This window comes from Salmo salar, chromosome ssa22 (assembly GCF_905237065.1).
Source record: "Salmo salar chromosome ssa22, Ssal_v3.1, whole genome shotgun sequence".
NCBI lineage: Eukaryota > Metazoa > Chordata > Actinopteri > Salmoniformes > Salmonidae > Salmo > Salmo salar.
Genome location: NC_059463.1, coordinates 35,926,666 through 35,945,034, shown reverse-complemented (window position 1 = coordinate 35,945,034; position 18,369 = coordinate 35,926,666). Strand labels below are relative to the sequence as shown.

Genomic DNA, 18,369 nt, shown 5'->3' with positions numbered 1-18,369 from the left:
CTACGTTAGGTTACCATAGGCATCCGGGCCTGCTACGTTAGGTTACCACAGGCATCAGGGCCTGCTACGTTAGGTTACCATGGGCATCAGGGCCTGCTACGTTAGGTTACCATGGGCATCAGGGCCTGCTACGTTAGGTTACCATGGGCATCAGGGCCTGCTACGTTAGGTTACCATGGACATCAGGGCCTGCTACGTTAGGTTACCACGGGCATCAGGGCCTGCTACGTTAGGTTACCACGGGCATCAGGGCCTGCTACGTTAGGTTACCATGGGCATCAGGGCCTGCTACGTTAGGTTACCACGGGCATCAGGGACTGCTACGTTAGGTTACCATGGGCATCAGGGCCTGCTACGTTAGGTTACCATGGGCATCAGGGCCTGCTACGTTAGGTTACCATGGGCATCAGGGCCTGCTACGTTAGGTTACCATGGGCATCAGGGCCTGCTACGTTAGGTTACCATGGACATCAGGGCCTGCTACGTTAGGTTACCACGGGCATCAGGGCCTGCTACGTTAGGTTACCATGGGCATCAGGGCCTGCTACGTTAGGTTACCACGGGCATCAGGGCCTGCTACGTTAGGTTACCATGGGCATCAGGGCCTGCTGCAGGGTGTCGGGGGTGGGGCCTCTGGCTGGAACACACACAAAGCAGGGGAATAATGAGCATCAATGTAATGGAAGAGAACATACTGTACATAGACTGTCCTGGCCCTTACACAGGCTTAAACACAAATACCTAATTGTTTATATACAGAATATATTGTATGTGAAGTGCTACCTGTGTTTTTACAAGCCATTATACAAGCCATAATGAAATTTACCCCACTGACAGCAGGACGGGGTTATGGTGTCTGTGCACGAGGATTCCTTTCCTGACTGGAGGTAGGCCTTTGATCTGTGCTCAGCCTCTGCCGGGTTGTGCTTGCCCACAAGCACATGATCATTCAGGTTCAGACTGGATGAAGGAATAAGGAAAAGCTATAGGCCTAATCATTTCTCACATTGGTCAAACACAATGCTTGTTTTTCTTAACTGATATTATTTATGAAAGTTTTCTGCTGGTCAATATCAGCAGTGTGTTTGTGTTGACTTTCTCAATGCAGTGAGCAGCAGTCATAACCCAGTTGGTAGCGATGAGGAATCCACTACGGGTATGTATGTACTCACCATTCCTCTCATACTTCAGAGAGATCTACAGAGACAGACAAGGAAAATTATCTGTAGACTCCAGCACAGTAGACTCAGGACCACATAAATCGGCTATTAGGGCCCAAAATGGAGATATGGTCTCTTGGCCAGTAGGGGGCCTCAGACACAAGTGAATAAACATCTTTAAACACACATAACACACCAGAGGGTACAAATCATTAGAGGATTCATCAAATTACAGAAGTGTCAGATTCAGATGGTCTCTTCATCATGCCAGACGTTGTGTATCAACATACCTTCCTTGTGGCATCAATGAACTCCAAATAGGCCAAATAAAATGTGTATATTATAAGGTCACGGACTACTAGTGAAGCATAGTCCTATGCTGCAATTTGCCACAATTTAAAGCATATGCATATTTTGTACGGTTGGAAATGTGTGAGTTGAAGAGAGAGGGGTAACAAGTGAAGTATAGCCTAACCCTAGAATAAGAGACAACTTGTGAGCTGGCAGAAATAATAAAGTATTTACATCATAACCGTCTGACTGTGGTATGATTGACATCAATCACCAGTATACACTCCGCATGGGCCCTCAGATCTTCAAAAAGTTCTACAGCTGCACAATTGAGAGCATTTTGACTGGCTGCATCATTGCTTGGTATGAGGGTAGTGCATAGTAGAATACTAGGGCTGAGCTCCCTGCCATTCCAACCTGCTCTCAGAGCATTTCATATTATTCTGTACGTATATCCGGGACAGTCCATTACAATGACATGTTACATTTCGTATGGTTTGTATTAATTTGTGGATGACATGTTACGAATAACAATTCGTATTATATGTTACAATTTTGCAAAATGTACAATATGTTAGGAATTTGCTAAACATATGATGTTAAGAATTATAGCTAGGTGGCTAGGTGGCTAACGTTAGCTAGCAGGCTAACGTTAGCTAGGTTAGGGGTTAGGGTTAAAGTTAGGGTTACATTTAGGAGTTAGCTTAAAGGGTTAGGGGAAGAGGAACTCTAACCCAAAGGTTGCAAGTTCAAATCTCATCATGGACAACTTTAACATTTTTGCTAATTACTAACTTTTCAACTACTTACTACTTTTTAACCTTAAGGTTAGGGGAAGGGTTAGCTAAAAGGGTTAAGGTTAGGGGAAGGGTTAGCTAGCATGCTAAGTATTTGCTAAGTAGCTAAATAGTTGAAAGGTTGGTAATTGACAAAAATACTGGAGTTATCCGTGATGAAATTAAATCTTGCAACCTTCGCGTTATACGCCCACCCATCCACCCCGACCACCCCGACCAACCACCCTACTTTTGTTTTTGCCTTAAGTAACCATTTGTCTTATGTAACCATACCAAACGTAACACATCATACTAATTTGAGTGTCCCGGATTAACTTTTACTATGTTACATCTAGTATATGAGACCAGGCTGGCTATCCAGAACCTCTATACCAGGCAGTTTGGGAGGAAGGCCCTAAAAATTGTCAAAGACTCCAGCCACCCAAGTCAAAAACTGTTCTCTCTGCTACCGCACGGAAAGTGATGCCGATGCACCAATTCTGGCAACCAACAGGATCCTGAACAGCTTCTACCACCAAGCCATAAGATACTGGTGAATAGTTAACCAAATAGCTAACTCTTTTGACTTATCACTCATGCTGCTTCTACTGTTTATTGTCTACCCTGTTGCCTATCATTTTATCCCTACCTATATGACAAGTACCAGTCAAAAGTTTGGACACACCTACTCATTCAAGGGTTTTTCTTTATTTTTACTATTTTATACATTGTTGAATAATAGTGAAGTCATCAAAACGATGAAATAACACATATGGAATCATGTAAAAACCCAAAAAGTGTTAAACAAATCAAAATATAGTTTATATTTGAGATTCTTCAAAGTAGCCACCCTTTGCCTTGATGACATCTGTGCGCACTCTTGGCATTCTCTCAACCAGCTTCACCTGGAATGCTTTTCCAACATATATGCTGAGCACTTTTCGTTCTCTCTGAGGTCCAATCTCCCAAACCATCTCAATTGGGTTAAGGTTGAGTGATTGTGAAGGCCAGGTAATCTGATGCAGCACTCCATCACTCTCCTTCTTGGTCAAATAGCCCTTACACAGCCTGGAGGTGTGATTTGGGTCATTGTCCTGTTGAGAAACAAATGATAGTCCCACTAAGCGCAAACCAGATGGGATGGCGTTACGCTGCAGGATGCTGTGGTAGCTACGTTGGTTAAGTGTGCCTTGAATTTTAAATAAATCACTGACAGTGTCACCAGCAAAGCACCCCCACACCATCACACCTCCTCCTCCATGCTTCACGGTGGGAACCACACATGCGGAGATCATCCGTTCACCTACTTTGCATCTCACAAAGACATGGCAGTTGGAAGCAAAAATCTCAAATTTGGAGTCATCAGACCGAAAGACAGATTTTCACCAGTCTAATGTCCATTGCTTTGTTTCTTGGCCCAAGCAAGTCTCTTATTATTATTGGTGTCCTTTAGCAGTGGTCTTTTTGCAGCAATTTCGACCATGAAGGCCTGACTCATGTAGTCTTCTCTGAACAGTTGATGTTGTGATTTGTTTAACACTTTTTTGATTACTACATGATTCCATATGTGTTATTTCATAGCTTTGATGTCTTCACTATTATTCTACAATGTACAAAATAGTAAAAATAAAGAAAAACCCTGAAATGAGGAGGTGTGTCCAAACTTTTGACTGGTACTGTATATGTACATACAGTATCTACCTCAATTACCTCGTACCCCGGCACATCGACTCGGTACGAGCACCCCGTGTATAAAGCCAAGTTATCGTTACACATTGTGTATTTATTCCTTGTGTTATAGTTTTTTTCTATTTATTTCTCTATTTCTCTCTATGCATTGATGGGAAAGGCCCATAAGTTAGCATTTCACTGTTAGTCTACACCTTTGATTTACAAAGCACGTGACAAAATAAAAATTGATTTGAAGTTATTGGATTTGAGAAAAAACTATATAGCTTGTAAGAAAACAACATCATCAGTCACCATTCTATACACACTTCAACACTTTTGAGAGTATTTCATGCAGAATTAAGGTGGTTGTTGAGGGATCTGTGTATTAGATGGTTGTTGATGGATATTTGAATTAGCTGGTTGTTGAGGGATCTTTCTATTAGATGGTTGTTGAGGGATCTTTCTATTAGATGGTTGTCGAGGGATCTTTGAATTAGCTGGTTGTCGAGGGATCTTTGTATTAGATGGTTGTTGAGGGATCTTTGAATTAGCTGGTTGTTGAGGGATCTTTGAATTAGCTGGTTGTTGAGGGATCTTTGTATTAGCTGGTTGTTGAGGGATCTTTCTATTAGCTGGTTGTTGAGGGATCTTTGTATTAGATGGTTGTTGAGGGATCTTTCTATTAGCTAGTTGTTGAGGGATCTTTGTATTAGATGGTTGTTGAGGGATCTTTGTATTAGATGGTTGTTGAGGGATCTTTGTATTAGATGGTTGTTGAGGGATCTTTGTATTAGATGGTTGTTGAGGGATCTTTGTATTAGATGGTTGTTGAGGGATCTTTGTATTAGCTGGTTGTTAAGGGATCTTTGTATTAGCTGGTTGTTGAGGGATCTTTGAATTAGCTGGTTGTTGAGGGATCTTTGTATTAGCTGGTTGTTGAGGGATCTTTCTATTAGCTGGTTGTTGAGGGATCTTTGAATTAGCTGGTTGTTGAGGGATCTTTGTATTAGATGGTTGTTGAGCTATCTTTGTATTATATGGTTGTTGAGGGATCTTTGTATTAGATGGTTGTTGAGGGATCTTTGTATTAGATGGTTGTTGAGCTATCTTTGTATTAGCTGGTTGTTGAGCTATCTTTGTATTAGATGGTTGTTGAGGGATCTTTGTATTAGATGGTTGTTGAGGGATCTTTGTATTAGATGGTTGTTGAGGGATCTTTCTATTAGCTGGTTGTTGATGGATATTTGAATTAGCTGGTTGTTGAGGGATCTTTGTATTAGCTGGTTGTTGAGGGATCTTTCTATTAGCTGGTTGTTGATGGATATTTGAATTAGCTGGTTGTTGAGGGATCTTTGTATTAGATGGTTATTGATGGATATTTGAATTAGCTGGTTGTTGAGGGATCTTTGTATTAGATGGTTGTTGAGGGATCTTTGTATTAGATGGTTGTTGAGGGATCTTTGAATTAGCTGGTTGTTGAGCTATCTTTGTATTAGATGGTTATTGATGGATATTTGAATTAGCTGGTTGTTGAGCTATCTTTGTATTAGATGGTTATTGATGGATATTTGAATTAGCTGGTTGTTGAGGGATCTTTGTATTAGATGGTTATTGATGGATATTTGAATTAGCTGGTTGTTAAGCTATCTTTGTATTAGATGGTTATTGATGGATATTTGAATTAGCTGGTTGTTGAGCTATCTTTGTATTAGATGGTTGTTGAGGGATCTTTGTATTAGATGGTTGTTGAGCTATCTTTGTATTAGATGGTTGTTGAGGGATCTTTGTATTAGATGGTTGTTGATGGATATTTGAATTAGCTGGTTGTTGAGGGATCTTTGTATTAGATGGTTGTTGAGGGATCTTTGAATTAGCTGGTTGTTGAGGGATCTTTGTATTAGATGGTTGTTGAGGGATCTTTGTATTAGATGGTTGTTGAGGGATCTTTGTATTAGATGGTTGTTGAGGGATCTTTGTATTAGATGGTTGTTGAGGGATCTTTGTATTAAATCAAATCAAATTTGATTAGTCACATGCGCCGAATACAACATGTGTAGACCTTACAGTGAAATGCTTACTTACGAGCCCCTAACCAACAATGCAGTTAAAAAATAAATAAACGAATAAGAATAAGAAATAAAAAGTAACAAGTAATTAAAGAGCAGCAGTAAAATAACAATAGCGAGACTATATACAGGGTACCGCTACAGTGGGGGCAGCAATGCAAATAGTCTGGGTAGCCATTTGATTAGATGTTCAGGAGTCTTATGACTTGGGGGTAGAAGCTGTTTAGAAGCCTTTTGGACCTAGACTTGGCGCTCCGGTACCGCTTGCCGTGCGGCAGCAGAGAAAACAGTCTATGACTAGTGTGGCTGGAGTCTTTGACAATTTCTAGGGCCTTCCTCTGACACTGCCTGGAATGTGTGGGTTAATTCGTGTTAATAAATTCTATCGCCTACTAATTCTCAGAAGGCAGTCAGCCTTCTTCTCTGGCGCCATCTTAATTAGATGGTTGTTGAGGGATCTTTGTATTAGATGATTGTTGATGTATTAGGTGGTTGTTGAGGGATATTTGTATTAGCTGGTTGTGTTTTAGGAGACCTGCCATAAGAAGGGTCTGGACTCTGATGATATTGTTTATGAGCTGACAAACCCACACAAACACACACGCATACACACTGTTGCACTGTAAACTGTGTTATGCCAGCAGCAGCTAGCATTTACAGAATGACATTTGTGTAAAAATAAAAGTCCTAATGCAAACGCACCTTAAGGATTTGGAATGTGCTTTTTGGTAAAATTTTTGGTTGAGATATTTTCTCCAATAACGATGTATTCCTATAAGAACAAAAGATTTCCATAAAAAAATATATTTTAACGTTTTGTTTATATTTCAATATTTTAAAAAAAAACGTTTATTTTGTAGATTAATCTACAGGTTCATTTAAATTTGCTGGCGTAACAGTTGACAAATCACGCGATTTAGAGTAGGCTACGAGCATTTCGCTGCGCGAGGCGCTGGGAGGCAAGAGCAGCAGACTGGAGCCAGACAGTCCGTGTGCTAGAAGCAGTTGGCAATATTCGGACGCTTATCCAGAGAAGAATTTGGCTACACATCTACATCTGTGTTCAAGAGGTATTGTGCTATTTGTGTTATTGTATTTTTGGCCTCACTGTTATGTTTATATATATGATAGTATTGTGCCTATTCCAGAGGCTGTGTAGTAGGTGAGAGATAATGCCCGCACACATGCGCGTCAATATAGCCTTTGCTTTTTCGCTTTAAAGGTACAATCTGCAGTATTTCCAGCTGTTCAATGGTCATTTCAGTTAGTGATACACCCATTGATGATTCTTCAAGAAAATAAATGAATCATCATTACTTATCCTACCCCATCATAACCCAGAATATAGATACAAAATAAAGATTGTTTAATGTTTATAAACAATGCTGACTTGCCTAGTTAAATAAAGGTGAAATAAATATAGTTTCAACATAATAAAGTATCATTTTGAGCTCATGGACTGTCAGTCTGTGCATCCATAGCTTCATCTGAACATGAACATGATTACATTTCTCCAGCCCCATCCTTCAGCTTTAAATAACCAAGTGGCAGTCTGGTTTTAGGCTGGGAGGAAAATTGTGGCTTTAATCCTACTCACTTAGCAGAATATTCACACATTTGTTTGCAATTCACCATTAAGCAAAACATCACTCAAAGTCAAATGCATGCTTGACTGGACTAACTTTCCACTTTTCTGTCCTATGAACAGCTTGGTTGGATTTACAGTGTGTTTTGAGTCAATCCAACCAAGGAATTCATAGGACAGAAAAGTGGAAAGCTAGTCCAGTCAAGCATGCATTTGACTTGCTGAAGAGGAGACTGCAGTCAGAAACCCCTACTTGCAACAACTGAACTGAACACAGCTCTGCAAAGTAAAGCGTAAAAACTGCATATCATGACATACCTAAAAATGAAGATATCAAGTTTGGTGATGGCAATGGGTTACAGCCTTGCAGTCTCGATGTACTTATTTAAGCCTGCTGTGTAAACACAGCCTTGAGATGGCAGTATGATGTAGAGACGAGAGAGACCCAAGCTGACAGTGACTCAGACCTTTGGAATTATCTCAGATGGATGCCCAGGCCAGTCCTGCAATGGTGATAGGCTTGGGAAGACTCCAGCTGTGATGCAGCAGCAACAGCAGCAGCAACAGCCCTCTGCTGATCCGGAAGGTTCGTTCTGCTGCCTCTGGACAACTGGCATGCTTCTGTCTGCCCTCTTGGCTAGTAAGACATTCAGAGAGAAGGGGTGGTTTGTTGTTGTTTTGAAAGTGGTGCTCACTTTGGTGTACAATGTCATCTAGTTGTGTACTACGTCATCTATTTTGTATGATACAGTATGTTTTGTCCTGCAAAAAAAGTAATAATATTTTTGCAATTTGATCCATATGTTACGAATCTGTTGCGCTTAAGATCCCGGACTGCATCTTTAAGTGAAGGAAGTATTTTTTTTGACAGGGGCTCTAATGGATGTCAAACCACAAGGATATGAGTGGGTAGTTTTTGTGCCTATCTCTGTGCTTATTCTTGGTTTCTGCTGATGTGTCCGATTCGAAGTCTCCAAGGGTGAATGAATCCTAATTGTATTTCCTTGAATCCTTGCCTCCTCTCTCCATTCCTCCTTCTCAAAATGCATCGCAGGAGAACATCTGAGCGGAGGAACCTCGTATGTTCTCCTCCAATGTGTTTTGTGGACGCAAAGACAGAGGAGAGAAGAATCAAATAAATTCAACTGAGATCATCCCAAGTCTCCAAGCTACTATGATTGATTAAGTGGACGTCCTTGTATACATCAAAACCATTGAGTGACAGTTTGTTTGGGGTTCATATTGGGCAAGAGGATAAGCTGGTCTTGTAATACTCAGATGTATTTTTCTACAGACATGATACTACGTGTCAACGTAGAGAATGTCATCTGTTCAATGCGCTTTCTTAATAAAAAATACAATGAGCTGACTATTGTATTTACATCAATTTCAATGACATTGATCAATGATACGATCACAGTAAGAGGTCCAGAATCACTGTTAATTGCCTCTGCATAGAATGGAAATAAACGTTATGGACCAGTTGTCCTTTTCTATCGAAGGAAGTTAACCTCTTACATCTAGACGTTCCGCTAGCGGAACACCTGCTCCAATATCCAATGATAGGCGTGGCGCGAATTACAAATTCCTCAAAAATACAAAAACTTAAATTTTTCAAACATATGACTATTTTACAGCATTTTAAAGACAAGACTCTCCTTTATCTAACCACACTGTCCGATTTCAAAAAGGCTTTACAGCGAAAGCAAAACATTAGATTATGTCAGCAGAGTACCCAGCCAGAAATAATCAGACACCCATTTTTCAAGCTAGCATATAATGTCACAAAAAACAAAACCACAGCTAAATGCAGCACTAACCTTTGATGATCTTCATCAGATGACACACCTAGGACATTATGTTATACAATACATGCATGTTTTGTTCAATCAAGTTCATATTTATATCCAAAACCAGCTTTTTACATTAGCATGTGACGTTCAGAACTAGCATACCCCCGCAAACCTCCGGTGAATTTACTAAATTACTCACGATAAACGTTCACAAAAAACATAACAATTATTTTAAGAATTATAGATACAGAACTCCTTTGTGCAATCGAGGTGTCCGATTTTAAAATAGCTTTTCGGTGAAAGCACATTTTGCAATATTCTGAGTAGATAGCCCAGCCATCACGGCTAGCTATTTAGACACCCACCAAGTTTAGCCCTGACCAAACTCCGATTTACTATTAGAAAAGTTTGATTACCTTTGGTGTTCTTCGTCAGAATGCACTCCCAGGACTGCTACTTCAATAACAAATGTTGGTTTGGTTCAAAATAATCCATAGTTATATCCAAATAGCGGCGTTTTGTTCGTGCGTTCAAGGCACTATCCGAAGTGTAAATAAGGGTCATGCGCACGACGCATTTCGTGACAAAAAAAAATCGAAATATTCCATTACCGTACTTCGAAGCATGTCAACCGCTGTTTAAAATCAATTTTTATGCCATTTTTCTCGTAAAAAAGCGATAATATTCCGACCGGGAAAGCTTGTTTACGTACAAAAGAGAGAGAAAATAAAAGCATGGGATCCCCTCGTGCACGAGCCTGAGTCTCATAGTACTGTGACTGGCCACTATCCAAACGCGCTAATGTTTTTCAGCCAGGGGCTGCCTCGATATCATTCAGCTTTTTGCCGCCTTCTGAGAGCCCATGGGAGCCGTAGGAAGTGTCACGTAACAGCAGAGATCCCCTGTATTGGATAGAGATAATCAAGAAGGCCAAGAAATGGTCAGACAGGGTACTTCCTGTACAGAATCTGAGTTCTGTTATACTCACAGACACCATTCAAACAGTTTTAGAAACTTTGGAGTGTTTTCTATCCAAAGCTAATAATTATATGCATATTCTAGTTTCTGGGCAGGAGTAATAATCAGATTAAATTGGGTACGTTTTTTATCCGGCCGTGAAAATACTGCCCCCTAGCCATAACAGGTTAATGCAATGTCAGTGCAGATTATTATTCCTTGCCCGCTCTACATGTAACCGATGTGAAATGGCTAGTTAGTTAGCGGTGGTGTGCGCTAATAGCGGTTCAATCGGTGACGTCACTCGCTCTGCGACCTTAAGTAGTTGTTCACCTTGCGTTGCAAGTGCCGCGGCTTTTGTGGCGCGATGGGTAACGATGCTTCGTGGGTGTCAGTTGTTGATGTGCAAGGGTCCCTGGTTCGAGCCCAGGTTGGGGCGAAGAGAGGGACGGATCCTACACTGTTACATACAGACGGCTATACCTGTTTGCTAATACAGCACTAGTAAAGGCCCAGTGCACTTCACACCCAGTGAAAATGAAAACATTTATTTCAACAGTACCAGTCAAATGCCAAGTTGTGCAAAGCTGTCATCAAGGCAAAGGGTGGCTACTTTTAAGAATCAAAAATATATAATATATTTTGATTTGTTTAACACTTTTTGGGTTACTACATGATTCCATGTGTTATTTCATAGTTTTTATGTCTTCACTACCATTTTACAATGTATAAAATAGTACAAATAAAGAAAAACCCTGGAATGAGTAGGTGTGTCCAAACTTTTGACTGGCACTATATATATATATACTGCTATCATATTATACAATGTATTTGGAAAGCTTTCATACCCCTTGACTTTTTACACATTTTGTTACGTTACAGCCTTATTCTAAAATGGATTAAATTGTTTGTTTTTTTGCTTTTATCAATCTACACACAATACCCCATAATGCATAATGACAAAGAAAAAACAGGTTTTTAGACATTTTTGCAAATGTGTGAAAAATAACAAAATGAAATATTACATTTACATAAGTATTCAGACCCTTTACTCAGTACTTTGTTGAAGCACATTTGGCAGCGATTACAGTCTCGTGTCTTCTTGGGTATGACGCTACAAGCTTGGCACACTTGTGTTTGGGGAGTTTCTCCCATTCTTCCCTGCAGATCCTCTCAAGCTCTGTCAGGTTGGATGGGGAACGTTGCTGCACAGCTATTTTCAGGTCTTTCCAGAGATGTTCGATCGGGTCCAGGCTATGGCTGGGCCACTCAAGGACATTCAGAGACTGGTCCCGAAGCCACTCCTGCGTTGTCTTGGCTGTGTGCTTAGGGTCGTTCTCCTGTTGGAAGGTGAACCTTCGCCTCAGTCTGAGGTCCTGAGCGCTCTGGAGCAGGTTTTCATCAAGGATCTCTCCAGTATTCTGCTCCATTCATCGTTCCCTCTCCTGACTAGTCTCCCAGTCTCTGCCGCTGAAAAACATCCTCATAACATGATGCTGCCTCCACCATGCTTCACTGTAGGGATGGTGCCAGGTTTCCTCCAGATGTGACGCTTAGCATTCAGACCAAAGAGTTCAATCTTGGTTTCATCAGACCAGAGAATTTTGTTTCTCATGGTCTGAGAGTCCATTAGGTGCCTTTTGGCAAACTTCAAGCGGGCTGTCATGAGCCTTTTACTGAGGAGTGGCTTCCGTCTGGCCAATCTACTGTAAAGGCCTGATTGGTGGAGTGCTCCAGAGGTGGTTGCCCTTCTGGAAGGTTCTCCCATCTCCACAGAGGAACTCTGGAGCACTGTTAGAGTGAGCATTGGGTTATTGGTCACCTCCCTGACCAACGCCATTCTCCCCCTATTGATCAGTTTGGCCGGGTGGCCAGCTCTAGGAAGAGTCTTGTTGGTTCCAAACTTCTTCCATTTAAGAATGATGGAGGCCACTGTGTTTATGGGGACCTTCAATGCTGCAGAAATGTTTTGGCACCCTTCCCCAGATCTGTGCCTTGACATAATCCTGTCTCTGAACTCTACGGACAATTCCTTCGACCTCATGGCTTGGTTTTTTTCCCTGACATACACTTTCAACTGTGGGACCTTATATAGACAGGTGTGTGCCTTTCCAAATCATGTCCAATCAATTGAGTTTACCACAGGTGGACTCCAATCAAGTTGTAGAAACATCTCAAGGATGATAATTTGGAACAGGATGCACCTGAGCTCAATTTTGAGTCTCATAGCTAAGGGTCTGACTACTTATGTAAATAAGGTATTTTTGTTTTTATTTTTAATACATTTTCAAAAATGTCTATACCTGTTTTCGCTTTGTCATTATGAGGTAGTGTGTGTAGCTTGATGAGGATTTTTATTTATTTAATCCATTTTAGAATAAGGCTGTAACGTAACAAAATGTGGAAAAAGTCAAGTGGTCTGAATACTTTCCTAATGCACTGTATACATCCAAACCCAGCTATGTTTCCTCTCTCTGACCTACAATCCACAGTTCTGAGGCAATGTGTCCTCCATACTACCCCCAGGATTTACAAGACATTTGTTATTTTTTCTTTTGAAGCTAGGCTTTTAGCAATAACAAAATTGAAGTCAAGCTTAGTACGAGGGTTTAATAACAAATAGAACAGCTGCCTTGTGTCCCCGCTGTTAACATTAGTGTTACTCTTACACAATTTAAGTGGTAATACATCATTCACAAATGTTCTAATAAAAAGTAATGAATAAGTATTAAATAAGTAGTAAGTGGGCCTCCCGAGTGGTGCTGCGGTCTAAGGCACTGCATCGCAGTGTTGTATCATCACTACAGCCTGGGGTTCGATCCCAGGCACTGTCACAACCGGCTGTGACTGGGAATCCCATAGGGCGGTGCACAATTGACGTAGTGATCCGGGTTAGGGGAGGGTTTGGCCGGGGGGGCTTTACTTTGCTCATTGCGCTCTATCTACTCCTTGTGGCGGGCCAGGCGCCTGCAGGCTGACTTGGTCATCAGTTGAACAGTGTTTCCTCAGACACATTGGTGCAGCTGGCTTCTGGGTTAAGCGAGCAGGTGTTAAGCGCGGTTTGGCGGGACATGTTTTAGAGGACGCATGACTCGACCTTCGCCTCTCCCGAGCCTGTTGGGGAGTTGTAGCGATGAGATTGGATCGCAATTGGATATCACGAAATTGGGGAGAAAAAGGGGTAAAATATATATATATTTCTAAGTTGTAATAAGTAATAGATTGCCCTCTACTAGAAGAACCAAAAATGTAACACAATCCTGGTCCTGTGAACCCACAGGATGTGCAGGAATTTATTCCAGCCCAAGATTAAAACAACCCACTCATCTAATCGACTAATCATCAAGCCCTTGATTATTAAAGTCAGGTGTGTTAATACTTGGCTGAAACAAAAGCTTGCACGTCCTTTGGGTCTCCAGCACCAGGATTGAAGAACATGGTTCTGCCCTCTCTCTGCTGGGAGATGCTTGCTCTTACTCACCAGCTCTTGGTATCACCAGCTCTTGTGTCCCACTTCTTTGGAAAGGAGTCTTTCCTTCCTGCCCATGTGCTGGCAGACGATGTGCCTATCTGCTGTGCACGTGCTTCCCACGTTCAGGCTGACAAACACAGCTTACTCTGATCTCAAGGCTGCCTGCCCGGGTATTCTGAGGTGTCTGTATATTTATCTCCCAGGAAATTATGTTGCCCTCGTCTGTCATATGAATCACTCGAATCTCATCTTTTATAGGCCAGGTTTGTTTGTGTGCGTGTGCGTGTGTGTGTGTGTGTGTGTGCATGCACGTGTTTGTGCATGTGTGCATGCAACGGACTGTCTTTTTTGTGCTCACACAGTGTTCCCCTTAGCAGTGAACCCCAAAATAATGTGCTATTTGGCCATCCTCCATGCCAAGAGCCGAGCTGAAAGTAATTGTGTGGTGTGACAGGAGCCTTTGTAAAAATACAGCTCATTGTGCCATGTAGACCCCCACCTCCCCCTTCCATAGACCTCTGTGTAATTATGAACACTCTGTTCTCCTCTCCACGGTTCATATCGCTTCTGACATCTTCTGGCATTGATGGCCCCTCCCTGGCCGTCTCTCCCGTTGGAAGAGGATTTGGAGAGACCTACAGTTCTGTCTCACCTTCTTCATCACTCTGTGCAGTGGTGTGATTGGGCAGAGAGAGTGGGAGAGTTGAGAGAGAATTCTAGACACATCTATATCCATATCCACATCCATAGCCTATAAGCCAAAATGAACCCTCTGCCAACCGGAATGACCCCCCCCTCCCGATGTGGTTACTGCAGCTGCTCTCTTTTGTTACTGACAAAACAAACAAACACACACACACAAAATACATTTGTATTTGTCACATGCTCCGAATACAACTGGTGTAGACTTTACTGTGAAATTGTCACAACTTCCGCCGAAGTCGGCTCCTCTCCTTGTTCGGGCGGCGTTCCGCGGTCGACGTCACCGGCTTTCTAGCCATCGCCGCTCCATTTTTCATTTATCCATTCGTTTTGTCTTGTTCCCTGCACACCTGGTTTTCATTCCCCAATCACACTACATGTATTTATTCCTCTGTTCCCCCTCATGTCTTTGTGTGTGATTGTTTTGTGTTACGTGTCATTTTTGATGCGCTATTTCTGGTGTGCTTTTATTCCGTGTTTTATATCACGAGGTATGTTTATTTGTTTGCACTTTATTATTGTGACTGTTTGCGCGTTTTTGCACTGTGGCATATTGGATGGAGGTTTTGACGCAGTGGCGTCCGTCTGTTGGTTTCTCCTGTCTATATAAAGTGTGCGCCTGTTCACAACTCTCTGCTCTCCTGCACCTGACTCCGCTCCCAGTACACACACCACTGACAGAAATACTTGCTTACGAGCCCTTCCCAACAATGCAGAGTTTAAAAACACAACTAAAATAGTGACAGGGGATTAAAATAAAATAATGGATCTATAAACAAGGGGCACTAGTACCAGATGAACGTGCAGAGGTACAAGGTATTTGAGGAAGATATCTACATGAAGGCAGGGTAAAGTGACTAGGCATCAGGATAGATAATAATAAGAGTAAAATATAGAACAGAGTAGCAGCAGCAAATAATGTGTGTGTGTGTGTGTGTGTGTGTGTGTGTGTGTGTGTGTGTGTGTGTGTGTGTGTGTGTGTGTGTGTGTGTGTGTGTTGTGTCAGTTTGCATGTGTGTGTTATGTGTGTGTGTCTGTATGTACAGTTGAAGTCGGAAGTTTACATACAATTTAGCCAAATATATTTAAGCTCAGTTTTTCATAATTCCTGACATTTAATTCCCTGTTTAGGTCAGTTAGGATCACCACTTTATTTTAAGAATGTGGAATTTCAGAATAATAGTTGAGAGAATTATTTATTCCAGCTTTTATTTCTTTCATCACATTCCCAGTGGGTCAGAAGTTTACATACACTCAATTAGTATTTGGTAGCATTACCTTTAAATTGTTTAACTTGGGTCAAACATTTTGGGCAGCCTTCCACAAGCTTCCCACAATAAGTTGGGTGAATTTTGGCCCATTCCTCCTGACAGAGCTGGTGTAACTGAGTCAGGTTTGTAGGCCTCCTTGCTCGCTCACACTTTTTCAGTTCTGCCCACACATTTTCTATAGGATTGAGGTCAGGGCTTTGTGATGACCACTCCAATACCTTGACTTTGTTGTCCTTAAGCCATTTTGCCACAACTTTGGAAATATGCTTGAGGTCATTGTCCATTTGGAAGACCAATTTGCGACCAAGCTTTAACTTCCTGACTGATGTCTTGAGATGTTGCTTCAATATATCCACATCATTTTTCTACCTCATGATGACATCTATTTTGTGAAGTGCACCAGTCCCTCCTGCAGCAAAGCACCCCCACAACATGATGCTGCCACCCCCGTGCTTTACGGTTGGGATGGTGTTCTTCGGGTTGCAAGCCTCCCCCTTTTTCCTCCAAACATAACGATAGTCATTATGGTCAAAAAGTTTTATTTTTGTTTCATCAGACCAGAGGACATTTCTCCAAAAAGTATGATCTTTGTCCCCATGCGCAGTTGCAAACCATATTCTTGATTTTTTTATGGCGGCTTGGGAGCAGTGGCTTCTTCTTTGCTGAGCGGCCTTTCAGGTTATGTCGATATAGGACTCGTTTTACTGTGGATATATGGTACTTTTGTACCTGTTTCCTCCAGCATCTTCACAGGGTCCTTTGCTGTTGTTCTGGGATTGATTTGCACTTTTCGCACCAAAGTACGTTCATCTTTAGGAGACAGAACGCTTCTCCTTCCTGAGCGGTATGACAGCTGTGTGGTCCCATGGTGTTTATACTTGCGTACTATTGTTTGTAGAGATGAACGTGGTACCTTCAGGCATTTGGAAATTGCTTCCAAGGATGAACCAGACTTGTGGAGGTCTACACATTTATTTTCTGAGGTCTTGGCTGATTTCTTTAGATTTTCCCATGATGTCAAGCAAAGAGGCATTGAGTTTGAAGGTAGGCCTTGAAATACATCCAGAGGTACACCTCCAATTGACTCAAATGATGTCATTTAGCCTATCAGAAGCTTCTAAAGCTATTACATAATTTGCTGGAATTTTCCAAACTGTTTAAAGGCACAGTCAACTTAGTGTACATAAATGTCTGACCCACTGGAATTGTGATACAGTAAATTATAAGTGAAATAATCTGTCTGTAAACAATTTTTATAAAAAAATTACTTGTGTCATGCACAAGGTAGATGTCCTAACTTACTTGCCATAACTGTAGTTTGTTAACAAGAAATTTGTGGAGTGGTTGAAAAATGAGTTTTAATGACTCCAACCTAAGTGTATGTAAACTTCCGACTTCAACTGTATGTAGTGAATGTGATTGTGTGGGTTTTCTGTGGGAGTGTCAATATACTGTGTGTGAGTGAGTATGTATATCGTTTGTATGTATAGTCTAGTGAGTCTTCGTAGGGTCAGTGCAGATAGTTCAGGTACTATTAATTGACTATTTAGCACTCTGGCTATTTAGCAGTCTTATGGCTTGGGGGTAGAAGCTGTCACAGAGCCTGTTGGTCCGAGAGCCAAATCTCCGGTATCGTTTTCTGGACGGTAGCAGAGTGAACAGTCTATTGCTTGGGTGGCTGGAGTCTTTGGCAATTCTTTATGCCTTGACACTTACACAACCTGATAGAGAGGTCCTGGATGTCAGGGAGCTCGGCCCCAATGATGTACTAGGCTGTCCGCACAACCCCTGTAGCGCTTTGCAGTCAAGTGCGGTGCATTTGCCATACCAAGCCCCATCGATGTGGATGGGGGCTTGCTCTCCCTTCTATAGTTCACAATCAGATCCTTGGTCTTACTGACGTTGATAAGTCTCTATCCTCCCTGTAGGCTGTCTCATCGCCGTCGGTGATCAGGCCTACCACCGTTGTGTCGTTAGCAAACTTGATGGTGTTGGAGTCGTGCACGGCCATGCAGTCTTTTGTAAACAGGGACTAGAGGACGGGACTAAGCACACACCCCGGAGGAGCCCCTGTGTTGAGGGTCAGCATGGCGGAGGTGTTGTTGCCTACCCTCACCACCTGGAGCTGGCCCGTCAGGATGTCCAGGATCCAGTTGTAGAGGGAGGGGTTCAGTCCCAGGGTCCCTAGCTTGGTGTTGAGCTTAGAGTGGACTATGGTGTTGAACGCTGAGCTGTAGTCTATGAACAGCATTCTCACATAGTTATATCCCCTCTTGTCCAGGTGGGAGAGGGCATTGTGAAGTGCAGTTGAGATTGTTTCATCTGTACGTCTTTTGGGGCGGTATGCGAATTGGAGTGAGTCCAAGGTGTCTGGGATGATGGTGTTGATGTTGATGCCTTTCAAAGCACTTCATAATTACAGATGTCATTTAGGCAGTGTACCTTGGAGCTCTTGGGAACAGGGACAATGGTGGTCAACTTGAAATATGTTGGGATTAAATGTTGGGATAAGGATACATTGAAAATGGATGTAAAGACACTTCCCAGCTGGTCTGCGTATGCTTTGTGAACGTGCCCTGGTACTCCGTCTGGCCCGGCAGCCTTATGATTGTTAACCTGTTTAAC

The 18,369-nt window shown here is 42.0% G+C and overlaps 1 long non-coding RNA gene across 1 annotated transcript; it reads right to left on the bottom strand.

Moving 5' to 3' along the window:
• Nucleotides 1–514: 514 nt before the first annotated feature.
• Nucleotides 515–8,130, bottom strand: LOC106583322 (uncharacterized). Its single transcript, XR_001323473.2, has 4 exons — nt 7,868–8,130; nt 1,173–1,197; nt 827–960; nt 515–637 (listed from the first exon to the last, which is right to left on the bottom strand). It is a non-coding gene; the product is annotated as an uncharacterized lncRNA (long non-coding RNA).
• Nucleotides 8,131–18,369: the final 10,239 nt, after the last annotated feature.